This window comes from Acinonyx jubatus, chromosome X (genome assembly GCF_027475565.1).
Source record: "Acinonyx jubatus isolate Ajub_Pintada_27869175 chromosome X, VMU_Ajub_asm_v1.0, whole genome shotgun sequence".
Classification (NCBI taxonomy): Eukaryota; Metazoa; Chordata; class Mammalia; order Carnivora; family Felidae; genus Acinonyx; species Acinonyx jubatus.
The window spans coordinates 49,640,163-49,657,266 of NC_069389.1; the positions used below are offsets into that span (position 1 = coordinate 49,640,163).

Below are 17,104 nucleotides of genomic sequence, written 5' to 3' on the forward strand. Positions count from 1 at the left end.
TACATGCACCACAATGTTTGTAGCAGCATTATCAACAATAGCCAAACTATGGAGAGAGTCCAAATATCCATCAACTGATGAATGGATAAAGAAGGCATGGTATATATAAATACATATATATATATATATATATATATATATATATATATATTAGAATATTAATTAGCCATCAAAAAAATGAAATCTTGCCATTTGCAACGACATGGATGGAGCTAGAATGTATTATGCCAAGTGAAATAAGTCAGTCAGGGAAAGATAAACACCATATGATTTCACTCATATGTGGAATTTAAGAAACAAAACAGATGTACATATGGGAAGGGGCCTGGGGGAAAGAGGAGAGAAGGAAACAAACCACAAGAAACTGTTCATGATAGAGAACAAACTGAGGATTGATGGAGGGAGGTGGGTGGGAGATGGGCTAGATGTGTGATGGGTATTAAGGAGGGCATGTGTGATGAGCACTGGATGTTGTATGTAAGTGATGAATAACTGAATTCTACTCTGAAACCAATATTGCACTGTATGTTAACTAAGTAAAATTTAAATTAAAATACAGCAAAACAAAAAGGTTACCATAGGCAGGCCTTTAAGAGATTAAAAAGAAAAACATTTCTTTTCTTTTCAGGAGTTTAAGACAAGCCCATTCAAAATATTGGATTTTGGATGGCTGGAATTAGATGACTCTCTGGAACAGTTCCAGAGGGAAGGAGTACATTATATTTGCAGGAGTGGGGTGTGAATAAAGAGTGTCTAGAGGCTAGCAACTTGGAAGGCTTTCCTGGAAGTCCTCTCAGAGTACTTGAAGACTATTTTCTTCAGCCTTCATTGAACTCTAAGCAAAGCTGGGTTAATGCAATTCAATTTAACAAATAAATATATTTTGGACCTATTCTGTGCCTCACCACTAATTATGAGAGACACAGAGTGAACAAGACAGCTAACTCCTCCCTCCCCTGCCCCCTTAGCCATTCCAGGGAGTGCTTTCCAAATCAGAGAATATCTCTGGTTCTCATCTCTTTTTTTTTCCATTCCCACTGTCATGACCCCCATTCCCTAGATGACTTCTCTGGGTTATCTTCCAGCTCTAATCCCTCCCATATACCATTACCAGACCAATTTCTTTGAATATCACTTTGATTATCTACTCTCACACTCCAAAATCTTCAGTAGTTCCCTGTTACCAAGTTCAAATCTCTCACCCTGGAATTCAAATATTACCATAACTCAGCTTCAATGTGCATTTCAATACTTAGCTTCTCTACTATGTCCTTCAGGAATACCGGGATTCTCCAAAACTGGTCTACTTTCTACCCACAAATACTCCCAACTATGTTCTTTAATCCCACATTTGATCATGTAAATAATCTGAAAGTACAGAGACTTTCAACCACTTCAGCAACAATGAACCAATATAATAACTTTCTGATGAAGAAACCTAGGTCCATAGAGGAGAAATGACTGCCAGGGAGTTACCAACTTACCCAGATCCCCATTTTGATATGCCTTTCTATTTTATATGTATCTTCCATTGTTTTATTTTTTAATTACATAATTGATACAGGAATACACTAGCTTTGTAAAAAGTTAAAATAGAGAAAAAAGAGAAGACTCAAATTATTAAAATCAGGAATAAAAGATGAAATATCACTGCCAATAAACAGAATTTAAAAAAAAAATGATTAAAGGGAACACTATGAGCAACTGTACGCCAACAAATTAGATAGCCTGACGAAATAAATTCCTAGAATGATAAAAAATAGAAAATCTGAATAGGCCAATGAGAAGCAAAGAGATTGGTTTACTAATTAAAAACTTCTTACACGGGAAAAAATCAGTATGAGATGGCATCACTGGTGAAGTCTACAAAACATTTAAAAATAATTAACACTAATGTTTCATTAACTTTCAAAAATAGAAATGCAGAAACTCTCAACAAAATACTTGCAGACCAAATCCAGTAATGTGTGTGTGTGTGTGTGTGTGTGTGTGTGTGTGTGTGTGTGTATTTAATCCACTTTATCAGATGGGATTAATCCCAGGAATGCAAGGTTCGTTCAACATATGAAACTCAGTCAATGTAATACACCATATTAATGGAATAAAAGTTTGAAAAATACACAATCATGTCAACAGACAGAGAAAAAACATTTGGGAAAGTCCAACACCCTTTCAGAGAAGAAACTTTCTCAATCAGCTGATAGAAATTTATGGACCACCCATAGTTAATATACTTAATGGTGAAAGACTGAACATTTTCATCCTACAGTCACGAACAAACATCACCTCTATGCAACATTTGTACTGAAGGCTTGAACAACTGGAGACAAAAAGCATTCAGATTAGAAAGAAAAATCAAAACTATTCATATATGACATGATTTTATATATATACACATATACACTAATAAATTAATTAAGCAATTTTGCATGATACAAGATCAATACGCAAAGGCCAAATGTATTTTTGAAAATGAAATTAAGAAAACAATCCAATTTAAGAGGCATCAGAAAGAACAAAATCCTCAGGAATACATTTCACAAAAGAAGTGCAAGATTTGTGCACTGAACACTGCAAAACATTGTTGAAAGTAAGTCAAGAAGACCTAACTAAATAAAAAGCTATCTCGTGTTCATGGATTGGAAGATTTAATATTGTTAAGATGGTAATATTCTGCAAGTTGATTCAGATTCAACACAATCCCTATCATAACTCTCAGCTTGCTTCTTGGCAGAAATTGACAAGCTTATTCTAAATTTCATATGGAAATTTAAAAACACAGAATAACCAGAACAATTTTGAAAAAGAAGAACAATGTTGAAAGACTCACACTTCCTGATTCCAAAACTTACTATAAGCCTCTAGTAACCAAGAGAGAGTGGTACTGTCACAAGAATAGATATAAAGATCAATGAAATAGGTGAAAGTACAGAAATATACCTAGGGGCGCTTGGGTGGCTCAGTTGGCTAAGCATCTGATTCTTGGTTTCAGCTCAGGTCATGATCTCACGGCTCATGAGATTGGACCCCACGTTAGGCTCTGCACTGAAAACACAAAGCCTGCTTGGGCTTCTCTCTCGCCTTCACTCTCTCTCTCTTCCCCTCCCAAACTTGTGCACACACTCTCTCTCAAATAAATAAACTTAAAAAAGAACTATACCCAACATTTATGCTAAACTGAGATTTTTTCAAAGGTATCAAGACAATTCAAAAGGGGAGGGTATAGTCCTTTCAACAAATGGTGCTGGGCAACTGGATATCCACATGCAAAAGAATAAGCCTGGACCCATACCTCACACAATATGTGAAAACTAACTCAAAATGGATTAAAGGCCTAAATGTAAAAGCTAAAATTATAAAACATGTCAAACAACACAGAAGCAAATATTTGTGACTGTGGATTATGCAGTAGTTTTTTACATAAATTAAAAAAATAGACTTCATCCAAATTAAAAACTTTTGCTTTGCAAATGATAGCATCAAGAAAGTGAAACAATGCGTAGAATGGAAGAAAATATTTGACTATACTATATCTGATAAGGACCTAGTATCCAGAATATATAGAACTGAAGAATAAAATGGCAAATACCGCTTCAAAATGGGCAATGCATCTGAACATTTTTCCAAAGAAGATATATATAAATGGCCAATAAATACATGTAAAGACACTCAACACCATTAGCTGTCAGGGAAATACAAATCAAAATCACAATGAGATATCACTTCACACCCAATAGAATGGCTATAATAAAAAAAATGGATAATAACATGTGTGATGAGGATATGGAGAAATTAGAACCTTCATACACTGTTGATAGGAGTGTAAATTGGTAAAACTACTGTGGAAAACAATTTGGCAATTTCTCCAAAAGTTAAATTATAGTTTCCACATAATTTAACATAGTAGTTCCTCTCCTATGTATATACTCAATAATACTGAAAATATAAGTTCACACAAAAACTGGTATACATATATTCATAGCAGCATTACTCATAATAGCCAAAATGTGAAAACAATGCAGAAGTTCAACTGATAAATAGATAAATGTGGTATGTATGTGAACACACACATACACAAACACAAAATAGAATACTATTTAGCAATACAAAGGAATAAAATACAATATGAATGAACCTCAAGGACACCATGCTAAGTAAAGGAAGCCAGACACACAAATAACCACATATTATACACCATTTATATGAAATTCCCAAAAGACACAAAACAGATTAGTGGTTTCCAGGACTAGGGGAAGTGGGATAATGGAGAATGACTGCTAATGGTTGCAGGGTTACCTTTGAGGAGTGATGAAAATGTTCTAGAATAGATAGTAGTGATTGTTGCACAATTAATGCCCAGGTGACCCTTGAACAATGCAGATGTTAGGGGCACCAACTTCCCACACAGTCAAAAATCTGTGTATAACTTTTGACTCCAAAACTTAACTATTAAGAGCCTACTATTGACCAGAATCCTTACCAATAACAGTAGATTAATATATATATTGTATATGTATTATATACTGCACTCCTGTAATTAAGTGAGCGAGAGAAAAAATGTTAAGAAAATCATAAAGAAAATACATTTATAGTACTATATTATATTTATCAAAAAATCCATGTATAAGTGGACCCACACTGTTTAAATCTGTGTTAAGTCAACTGTAGTAAAATCCACTAAATTGTATCCTTTAAAATGGTAAATTTTTGTCACATGGCAACTATAAAAAATAAAAAGTTAGGCGGGTTTGGGGAAGATGGCGGAGCAGCATGGAGCCCCTCAGCCTGTCTCATCCCTGAAATGCAGCTAGATTAGCACCAAAAGATTTTACATGCCTAGGGAGTTGATCTGAGGATTAACACAACAATCTGCATAACTTGAGCCACAGAACTTGACAGGTACATGGTGCAGAGAGGTGAACTGGGGGAGAGAAAAGCCATGGAGGGTAGGGAGCTGTTTTTGTGGGGAGAGGACAGAGAAAGGGGGAGAGTGCAGTGCATTGGGAGAGTGCAGGAAAAACACTCCTCGAAAGTAGCTGGAGAGAAAGAAAAAGGTGAAAACACAGGGGATTGAACAAGAAATCTGTTCCCCAAAATCACTGATGGGAAGAAAGGAGAGGGTTTCAATACCATTAGGATTCTATAAACAGTGGAGCACAGAGTCTGAAGTTCTGGAACTCAGTGCTCTGGTGAGTAAGTAGGGTGAATCCCCAGGAGCAGGCAGTGGGGTCTGAGGGGTCCATGTGCCAGAGAGGGAGAAGTGGTTCCCCTGCTTGGAGTGCATTTGGTAGAAGCCATATGCCTCTGAACAGGCCAAGGTTCCAGGGAACTCCAGAGAGCAGCCATGTTTGCTGGTATTGGGACAAAGACACCATGTTTGCTGGTATTGGGACAAAGACACCAGAGTGTGGCAAAACCTGGTGCCAGCTGTCTGTTGTGATTTTCCATGATCTCTGAACGTCTATCACTGTGCAATCACACTAACATTTTCCGGGGCAAGCCAGCACCCAGCCATTGCTCAGCAAGACCTTCCCCCAGAGCATGGGTCCAAGACACAGGGGCTTCTGAAGTGTGGGGTTTTGAAACACAATTCATCCGAGATAAAACTCTAGAAGGAGGTGCCACCTGGCAGGCAGACAGTTTGGACATGGACAGGATAGAGGCAGGGAGTTGACAGAGGCTTGAGACAAAGGAAGAGCGCTTGATCACAGGACGGTGAGAGCTCGAAGTTCCTGTTCCTGAGACTAGAGAGCTGGGTGAAGACATTTCCACCTCTCCCAGCACACACACATGTGCCACACTGATCCACCCCAGTAAGGCTAAGCGGCACCAGCTAGTGGAGAACGGAGACCTTACTCCAATCCCCACCCAACTGTGCCTCCAAGCACATCCCCTAGAATACCAGGACAAGTCCCTCATCCTGTTTAGTCTATAAAGAGCTTCAAGATTTGAGTTCTAGGGGAAATGGGATGTAACCTTATTTGGGTTTCATTCTGTTTGCTGGTTTATTAATTAGTTCACTTTTTTTCTTTTGCTTCTCTTCTGTCCTTGTTTAATTTTTTTTCTTTCTTTTTCTTGGATACAGAAAGAGAAGAGAAAATTTTATTTTCTTTTTTTAATTAAAAAAATAAATTCTATATTATTTTTATTTTTTATTCTATTTCACTTTCTTTATTTCATGTTATTCTATTATATAAAATTTTAATTTTTAAATTTTTTCTTAACTTTATTTTTATTTTCCTACTTTTCTTTCCCTTTTTCCTCTATTCTATCAAGTGTCTTTCAACAAGCAGACCAAAACACACCCAGGATCTAGCTTCCTTTATTTGATTGTTTTGTTTTTAATTTTTTTAATTTTTATTTTTTATTTATTAAATTTTTCTTTTGCCCAAATGAGAAAACAAAGGAATTTACCTCAAAAGAAAGAACAGGAAGAAATGACAGCCAGGGGCTTAAAACAGATATAAGAAAGATATCTGAAATACAATTTAGAACTACATGAATAAGAATACTAGCTGGGGTTGAAAAAGCATAGAATCCCTTTCTGTGGAGATAAGAGAAGAAAAATCTTGTCAGGATGAAATTAAAAATGCTATAACCGAGATACAATCTCAATTGGATGCCACAGCAGCAAGGATGTACAAAGCACAACAGTGAATCAGTGATATACAAGAAAAAATAATGGAGAAAAATGAAGCAGAAAAAAAGGAGGGAAACAAAGGCAAAGATCACAATACAAGACTCAGAGAACTCAGTGACTTATTAACAAGGAATAACATCTGAATAATAAGAGTCCCAGAAGATGAAGAGAGAGAAAAGGGGGAAGAAGGTTAATGAGAGCAAATTATAGCTGAAAATTTTCCTAATCTGGGGAAGGACAGAGCCATCAAAATCCAAGAAGCACACAAAACTCCCATTAGAGTAAACAAAAATCGACAATCATCAAGGCATATCATAGTCAAATTCACAAAACACACAGACAAGGAAAGAATTATGAAAGTGGCAAAGGAAAAAAAGTCCTTAACCTATAATGGAAGACAGATCAGGTTTGTAGCAGACCTATCCACAGAGACTTGGCAGGCCAGAAAGGAGTGGCAGGATACATTCAATATGCTGAATCAGAAAAATATGCAGTCAAGATAGCCTTCTTTGTCCAGTAAGGCTATCATTCAAAATAGAAGGAGAGTTAAGAGTTTCCCATACAAACAGAAACTAAAGGAGTTCATGACCACTAAACCAGCCTTGCAAGAAACTTTAAGGGGGAATCTTTGAGTGGAGGAAAGACAAAACAAAGACCAAAGGCAACAAAGACTAGAAAGGACTAGGGAACATCACCTGAAAATAAAAGTCTACAGGCAACACAATGGCATAAAATTCACAGTTTTCAGTACTAACTCTAAATGTCAATGGACTAAATGCTCCAATCAAAATACATTGGGTATCAGAATGGATAAGAAAGCAATACTCATCTATACGCTTCTTATAAGTGACTCATTTTAGACCTAAAGATACCTGCAGATTGAAAGTAAGGGGATAGAGAACCATCTATCAAGCTTATGGTAATAAAAAAAAAGCTGTAGTAGCCATACTTATATCAGGCAAACCACATTTTAAAATAAAGACTGTAACAAGAGATGAAGAAGGGCATTGTATCATAATTAAGGAGTCTATCCAGCAAGAAGATCTAACAATTGTAAATATTTATGCCCCAAACAAGAAGTACCCAAATATATAAATTTATTAATCAGAAACATAAACAAACTCATTGATAATAATACATAATAGTAGGGGACTTTAACACCCCACTTACAGCAATGGACAGATCTCCGAAGCAGGAACTAACAAGGAAACAATGGCTTTGAATGACACACTGGACCGGATGGACTTAACAGATATATTCAGAATGTTTCATCCTAAAAAAGCAGAATACACATTCTTCTCAAGTACACATGAAACATTCTCCAGAACATATCACATACTGGGTCACAAATCAGCCCTAAGTACAAAAAAATCGAGATCATACCTTGCATATTTTCAGAACACAATGTTATGAAACTCGAAATCAACAATAAGAAAAAATTGGCAAAACCATAAACACTTAAAGAGTAAAGAAGATCCTACTAAAGAATAAATGATTAACCAATATATTAAAGAGGAAATTAAAAAGAACATGGAAGCCAATGAAAATGAAAACCTGACAGCCAAAAACTTCTCGGATTCAGCAAAAGCCGTCATAAGAGGGAAGTATATAGCAATGCAAGCCTTCCTAAAGAAGGAAGAAAGGTCTCAAATACACAACCTAACCTTACATGTAAAAGAGCTCAAAAAAGAACAGTAAATAACATTCAAAACCAGCAGAAGAAGGTAAATAATAAAGATTAGGCAGAAATCAATGATATCAAAAGGAAAAAAAAGACAGTAAAACAGATCAATGAAAGGATCTTTGAAAGAATTAACAAAATTTATAAACCCCTAGCCACATTTATCAAAAAGAAAAAAGGACAACAAATCAATAAAATCACAAATGAAAGAGAAGAGATCACAACCAATACCACAGAAATACAAGCAATAGTAAGAGAGTATTATGAGCAATTATATGCCAACATATTGGACAATATGGAAGAAATGGACAAATGCCTAGAAACATATAAACTACCAAAATGGAAACAGGAAAAAATGGAAAATTTGAACAGACCTATAACCAGTAAGGAAGTTGAATCAATAATAAAAAATCTCCAGGCAAACAAGGTTCCAGGGCCAGATGGATTTCCAAGGGAATTCTACCAAACATTTAAAAAAGAGTTAACACCTATTCTTTTGAGGCTGTTCCAATAAATAGAAATGCAAAGACCCCACTGAAAAAGAGAACTACAGACAAATTTTCCTGATGAACATGGATGCAAAAAATCTCAACAAGATACTAGCCAACCCGATCCAAAAATACATTAAAAGAATTATTCACCACGATCAAGTGGGATTTATGCCTGGGATGCAGGACTGGTTCCATATCCTCAAATTAATCAATGAGATACATCACAATAAAAGAGAGGATAAGAACCATATAATCCTCTCAATAGATGCAGAGAAAGTATTTGATGAAATACAGCATCCTTTCTTGACAAAAACACTCAAGAAAGTAGGGATAGAAGGATCATACCTCAAGAGCATAAAGGCCATATATGAAAGAGTGCTGGTAATATCATTCTCAATGGGGAAAAACTGAGAGCTTTCTCCCTAAAATCAGGAACACAACAAGGATGTCCACTCTCTACTACTGTTATTCAAAATAATGTTGGAAATCATAGCCTCAGCAATCAGACAACACAAAGAAATTAAAGGTATCCAAATCAGCAAGGGAGAAGTCAAACATTCACTCTTCACAGACAACATGATACTCTATGTGGAAAATACAAAAGACTCCACCAAAAAACTGCTAGAACTGATACATGGATTCAGCCAGGTTGCAGCATATAAAATCAATGAACAGAAATCGGTTGCATTTCTATACACCAATAATGAAGTGGCAGAAAGAGAAATCAAGGAATTGATCCTGTTTACACTTGCACCCAAAACCATAAAATATGTAGGAATAAACCAAACCAAAGAGGTAAAAAATTTATACACTGAAAACTATAGAAATCTTATGAAAGAAATTAAAGAAGACACACAAAAAATGGGAAAATGGTCCATGCTCATGGATTGGAAGAAAAAATATTGTTAAAATGTCAATACTACCCAAAGCAATCTACATATTCAATGCAATCCCCATCAAAAAACACCAGCATTCTTCACAGAGCTAGAACAAACAATCCTAAAATTTGTATGGAACCAGAAAATACCCTGAATAGGGCAATTCAAGCAATCTTGAAAAAGAAAACCAAAGCAGGAGGCATCACAATCCTGGACTTCAAAATGTATTACAAAGCTGTAATCATCAAGACAGTATGGTACTGGCACAAAAACAGACACATAGGTCAATGGAACAGAATAGAGAACCCAGAAATGGACCCACAAACATATGTCCAGCTAATCTTTGACAAAGCAGGAAGGAATATCCAATATAAAAATGAAAGTCTCTTCAGCAAATGGTGTTGGGAAAACTGAACAGTAACATGCAGAAGAATGAACCTGGGCCACTTGCTTACACCATACAGAAAAATAAACTCAAAATGGATGAAAGACATAAATGTAAGACAGGAAGATATCAAAATCCTAGAGGAGAAAACAGGCAACAACCTCTTTGATTTTGGTCGCAGCAAATTTTTACGTGGCATGTCTCTGGAGTCAAGGGAAGCAAAAGCAAAAATGAACTCATTGGGAACTCATGAAGATAAAAAGCTTCTGCACAGTGAAGGAAACAATCAACAAAACTAAAAGGCAACCAATGGAATGTAAGAATAAGATATTTGCAAATGACATATCAGATAAAGGGTTAGTATCCAAAATCTATAAAGAATTTATCAAAGTAAACATACAAAAAACAAACACTCCTGTGAAGACATGGGCAAAAGACATGAATAGGCACTTCTCCAAAGAAGACACCCATATGGCCAACTGACGCATGAAAAAATGCTCAACATCCCTCACCATCAGGGAAATACAAATCAAAACCACCGTGAGATACCAGTCAGAATGGCTAAAATTAACATCTCAGGAGACAACAGGTGTTGGCAAGGATGCAGAGAAAGGGGAACACATTTTCACTATTAGTGGGAATGCAAACTGGTATAGCCACTCTGGAAAACAGTATGTAGGTTCCTTAAAAAATTAAAAGTAGGACTACCCTATGACCCAACAATTGCACTACTAGGTATTTATCCAAAGGATACAGTAGTGCTGTTTTGAAGGGGCACATTCACTCCAAAGTTTATAACAGCACTATCACCAACAGCCAAATTATTGGAAAGAGACCAAATATCCATCAATTGATGAATGAATAAAGAATATGTGTGACAGATACACACACACACACATACACACAATGGTATATTACTCAGTGATCAAACGGAATGAAATGTTGCCATTTGAAACCACATGGATGGAACTAGATTGTACTATGCCAAGCGAAGTAAGTCAATCAGAGAAAGACAAATAGATGACTTTACTCATATGTGGAATTTAAGATACAAAACAGATGAACATAAGGGAAGGGAAGCAAAAATAGATTAAAAACAGAGAGGGAGACAAGCTGTAAGAGACACTAAATACAGAGAACAAAGGGTTGCTGAAGGGGTGTTGGGTGAGGGGTTGGGATAAATGGGCAAGGCGCATTAAGAAGGACACTTGTTGGGATGAGCACTGGGTGTTATATGCAAATGATGAATCACAAATTTCTATTCCTGAAATCATTATTACACTATATGTTAACTAACTTGGATTTAAATTTAAAAAAGAAAAAGTCAAAATAATCTAGATAAGGTGAAAGTTCCCCTTTGACCACTCATCATCCCAGTTATTTCCACCTTTCTTAAGGAAACCATGGTTATAAATTATTTTGTATAATCCTTTCTGACCTTTCCCCATGCATTTATGTGCCTATGCACATACTCCAGTGAATTCATTGTTCCACATGTTAAACTCATGCTAACTCATCCTTTGGTACATACTTTTCAACCTCTTTAGTAGCCTCTCCCTGCAAATGGTTTGGTAGTTCTTAAAGGAGAGGTGCCATAATATCCAGCTCTCTCAGGTCCTGGCATTATGCCTTAGTACCTGTGAAGAGTTCAACAGGGGCTTAAGCAGTGTCACAGAAAGCCAGCCTCTCCCCAGCTCTAGCAGTGTGATGTTTCTGAGAAGATAATGGGTAAGCAATATTGTCTAAATGTCAGCTCAATATTTTCAAAGATCAAATCTAGCCAGCCAGAGAGGAATAAAACATGAGCCATCCTCCAAGAAAGTGAAGTGTTACTACCAGTCACATTAAATAATAGAATCTCAGAGTTGTGGAATAAGAGTAATAAAGGAAATGGTAGGTCATCCAGTCCATACTACCCTCAGTCCCTTTATCAACACATTAACTCCAGTGACAATGTCCATTGCCAACAATTGCCCAGCCCTCCTGCTTGAACACAACTAATGATGAGATCACTATCTCCGAAGGCAGGCTTTTCCTTTTTCAGATAACTCTAAACATGAGCAGGGCCCTCTAATGTACTTCTGTTTTATGAAAGCCCCAGCCAAAAAACTCAGCAAAAGGGCAAAACACAGACAAAAGAGTGGGATTGTAGGAAATGAACTCTCCTATAACAAAGGTAACTGAAACACCCTTCTCTGCCACAACAGTTAAACAATGACAGTGGCTGCAAAGGTGGATGTGGGAAACTGAAATAAACCTAGTGTGTTGTAGGCACAGCTCCCACTTCTTGCACACATATCCTGCCTCTGTTCTGGAGTCTCAATCCCAGCTTCCAGGAGAATCAGGTATGCTTAGAGATCCCTGAGCATGCATTCCAGGAAGCATTTTATGTTTCTATCTGTCACAAAGCCAAACAGCATGGCAGGTATAATCAAGCACAGAAACCATTCTTTGTCCCTCAAGGGGAAGAGATTTAATAACTGTCACATGAAAGATCATTATAATAAGGCTGCTAACAAATTGTTCTCCTTTTCAAGCATACACACAATGAGCAATAAACTTCAACCTGAGCAATGAAAATTTTGTTTATACAACAGACAAAAAAAAGAAAGGAAAGGAAAAGATAAAAGACAAAACATATCATTCTAATGGCTGCCCTTCACCCTCTGCACAAGAAGTCCTTCCCTATCATTTTCTATCATTCTTCTATTGTTCCTGGCTTCTCTGAAAGCTTAGTTCAAGAACAGGATTTTCTCATTTCAAAACTGCCCTGTATGGCAGACACATATACCTTTATTAGTCCTATATCCTAGATGAGACATTCAAGGCCAGAGAGGGCAATGGACGGTTCACAGTGAACAGGAAGCAGTCAGGATTGAAGCAAAGTCTGAAGACTCTGGACAATATCAAGAGAGACAATCTATGACAGTGTTGAAAGGTATAGACTTGGGAACATGGGTTCAAATCCTGGCTCTACAACTGCCTTGCTGAGTAATGTAGAATAAGTTACTTAATATCTCTGATACTGTTTCCTCATCTATAAAATATAGAGAATAATATCAATCTACTTTATGGGGCCATTATGAAGATTAAATAAGGTAGTACATATGAAACCCTTAGAACAGTCCCTGGCACAAAGTCAAGTATTAGCCGTTATTATTATCCTCCAATTTGACACCATCTGCCCTAGAACCACAAGGCAACATGCTATCTGGGAAAAAATTGTTGTCTCTAGCCAGGAAATGGATTTTGGTGGTACTTTTGTAACTGCCTTCATAATTTTCACAAATCTCTCACATTCTAAATGCCATTTCATTGACAGGAAGACTCTAAACAGCCCCTATTAAGGCAGACAGTTTGAATTGGAGATATTGATATCTTTTGCTTGTGACAAACCATCCTAAGGTGAGAGCTCAAGCCAGAATTGGTGTGGGGTACAGGGAAACACTTCATAGACATAAATATGCCTAATCAGCAAAACTAGATGCCTTTGCCAAAGTTGGCAGATGTCAAATCAACATACAAAAGTAAACAGAATTTTTGTTACTAAATATCATCTAGGGAAAAATATGATTTTACAAAGATATTACTTATAATTATAAAACAATATGTAACTGCTAAAAGTAAATCAAAGGAAATATTCATAGGCACTTTGAAGAAAATAAATAAGTTTTTTGAGAGGCATTAAAATTGAAATAAATGGAGAGTGAAAACATGCTTTTAGATAGCCTCAATATTATAAAAATATCAATTCTCGTTAGTTTGATTTAGTGACTAAATTTATTCAAACCAAAATCTCAATGGGGATTTTGGAACACATAATAAGCTCATTATAAAAGGTATACAAATAAAATTTAAAAAAAGAATAGCCAAGACATTATTATAGTTATAGCCAAGACTATATTATAGTTATAGTAAAACTATAATAATGAAGATAAGCCAATGGAACCAACTGTAAAGTATCAGAAATTCAAATGTATATGAGAACAGGATACAGTAGGATCTAGCATTGCAAATTACTGAGAAAATAAGAGTTTGTTTAATAAATGGAAGAAAATAAAACCAGGTCCTTTTATCACACCATATATAACAAATTACCAAGGGATTAAATACTTAAAATTAAAAACAGAGCTATAAAGGGGCACCTGGGTGGCTCAGTCAGTTAAGTCTCTGACTTCGGCTCAGGTCATGATCTCATGATTTGTGAGTTTGAGCCCCATGGCAGGCTCTATGCTGACAGCTCAGAGCCTGGATCCTCTCTCTGCTCCTCGCATGCTCTCTCTCTCTCTCTCTCTCTCTCTCTCAAAAATAAATATTTTAAAAATTAAAAAAAAACAGATCTATAAAAACTTTCAAAAAACAACTTAGAAGAATGACTTTATGGCCTCTGAAAATTTAAGAAACCAAAAAAAAAGTAAAAACAAGAAGGAAATCAATAAGTTTCATCACTTTAAGAACTTCTCTCTAAAAAGGTAGCATAAATAAAGTAAAAGACAAGCCATAAGCTGGGAAGAAATGTTTGCATAAATTATTAGTCTCCAAAATGTATAAAGAAGGTCTTAAAAATTAAAGAAACACCAACAACACATTAGGAAAAAATGGGAAAAAACTTTAGATACATTTCACAGATAAGGAATTATGAATGAATAATAAACCTATGAAAATATGCTCATTTCGTTCAGAAATATTAAAAGTGTAATGTAATACCACAATGAGATGATATTTTACAGCCACCAGATTGGCATGCATTAAAAATTTGACAACAGGGGCGCCTGGGTGGCTCGGTAGGTTAGGCGTCTGACTTCGGCTCAGGTCATGTTCTCACGGTTCGTGGTTCAAGCCCCATGTCAGGCTCTGTACTGACAGCTCAGAACCTGGAGCCTGATTCGGATTCTGTGTCTCCCTCTCTCTGGCCCTCCTCCACTCACGCTCTGTCTCACTCTCTTTTTCTCTCAAAAATAAACATTAAAAAAATTAATGAAATATTAAAAATTAAAAAAATTTGACAACAAAAGTGTTCAAAATGTATAGGGGGTAGGAACTAGATGCCTCTGGCAGAAAGCTTATTTAAAGAAACAATAGAGGAAAACTTCCCAAATCTGGGGAACGATATGGACATCCAGGTACTTGAAGCTCAAAGGTCCCTAATCAGGTTCAATCCAAAGAAGACTTTACTCAGAAACATTATAATGAAAATGTCAAAAATTAATGACAAAGAGAAAATCTTGAAAGCAGAAGAGAAAAGGAGCTTCTCATATACAAAAGAACTCCCACAAAGCTATCAATGCATTTCTCAGCAAAAACCTTGCAGGCCAGGAAGGTGGGATGTTTATTCAAATTACTGAAAGAAAAAGACTGCTAGCCTGGGCATCTGAGTGGCTCAGTCGGTCAAGCATCTGACACTTGACTTTGGTTCATGGGTTTGAGCCCCACATTGGGCTCTGCATTGACAGAGTGGAGCCTGCTTGGGATTCTCTCTATTCCCCTCCTCTCTCTCCCTCTCCCTTCCTCCCTCTCTCTCTCTCAAAATAAATTTTAAAAATCACAAATTTATTTTTTTAAAAAGGGAAAAGTACTGCCAACCAAGAATACTTCACCCAGCAAAGCCATCAAAATCAACTGAAAGAGAGATAAAGACATTCTTAAGATAAAAAAAGCTGAAGTTCACCACCACTAGAACTGTATTACAAGGAATGGAGTTCTTCAAGCTGAAAAGAAAGGATGCTGACTAGTAACACAAAATTGTATGAAAGCATAAAGTTCACTGGTAAATGTAAATATATAGTCAAACTAGAATACTCTAATAGAATTGTATGTAAATCAGTTAACTCTAGTATAAAGAATAAATGACAAAAACATTATAAATAACTATAGCTACAATATTTTGTTAATGTATACACAATATAAAAATATGTAAGAAAGTGTTGAATCACTATATTGTACACCTGAAACTAATATTACACTGTATGTTAATTAAGTGGAATTTAAATAAAACCAGAAAAGATATAAGCAATGATATCAAAAACATAAAATGTGTGTGGAGGGTAAAAGTGTTGAGCTTTTGTATTAGGACAAACTTGTTATTAGCTTAAAGTAGACTATTAAAACTCTTAAGATGTTTTGTGTTAGCCTTATGACAACCATAAAACAAAAATCTATAGTAGATACATAAAAGATAAAGAGGAATCAAAGTATACCAGTATAGAAAATAATCAAATCATAAAGGAAGAGAACAAGAGAGGAAGAAACAAAGAATCTATAAAACACCCAGAAAACAATGAACAAAATGGCAATAATAAGTACTTACTTACCAATAATTACTTTAAGGAAATTGATTAAAATCTCTAATCAAAAGACACAGAGTCACTAAATGGATATAATACAAGACCCAACTATATGCTGGCTATGGGGTTGACTTAAGCTTTAGGGATATTTAAGGATTCTTAAATTCTACATATGAGTGAAATCATATGTTTTTTGTCTTACTTTGATTGACTTATTTCACTTAGCATTATATCCTCTAAGTCCATTCATGTTGGTACAAACGGCAAGATTTCATGATTTTTAAAAATGTTTTTTTATTCTGAGAGAGAGAGAGAGAGAGCACAGGTAGAGGAGGAACAGAAAGACACAGAATCCAAAGCAGGCTCCAGGCTCTGAGCTGTCAGCACAAAGCCCAAAGCGGGGCTTGAACTCACAAACTGCAACATCATGACTTGAGCTGAAACTGGGCGCTCAATTGACTGAGCCACCCAGTAGCCCATAAATTTCATGAATTTTTAATGGCTGAGTAATAATCCAGTGTGTGTGTGTGTGTGTGTGTGTGTGTGTGTGTGTGTGTGTACCACATCTACTTTATCCATTCAGCTATCAATGAACACTTGGGTTGCTTTCATATCTTGGCTATTATAAATAATGCTGCAATAAACATAGGAGTTCATATATCTTTGTGAATTAGTGTCTTCATTTTCTTTGGGTAAATATGTGAAAGTGTAATTACTGGATCATATGGTAATTCTATTTTTAACC

At 36.0% G+C, this 17,104-nt stretch overlaps 1 protein-coding gene across 11 annotated transcripts in view; it reads right to left on the bottom strand.

Moving 5' to 3' along the window:
* The window catches only part of ARHGEF9 (Cdc42 guanine nucleotide exchange factor 9), a 193,883-nt gene that overhangs the window by 97,862 nt on the left and 78,917 nt on the right, over positions 1-17,104 (bottom strand). Inside the window, exon 1 of one of the 11 annotated variants that reach the window (XM_027053219.2) lies at positions 7,811-7,927. The exons of the other annotated variants lie outside the window; for them this stretch is intronic. The gene's annotated coding sequence lies outside the window, so the exon portion shown is untranslated. Of the gene's footprint in view, positions 1-7,810; positions 7,928-17,104 lie in introns of those variants that run through there. 11 annotated transcript variants of the gene reach the window in all.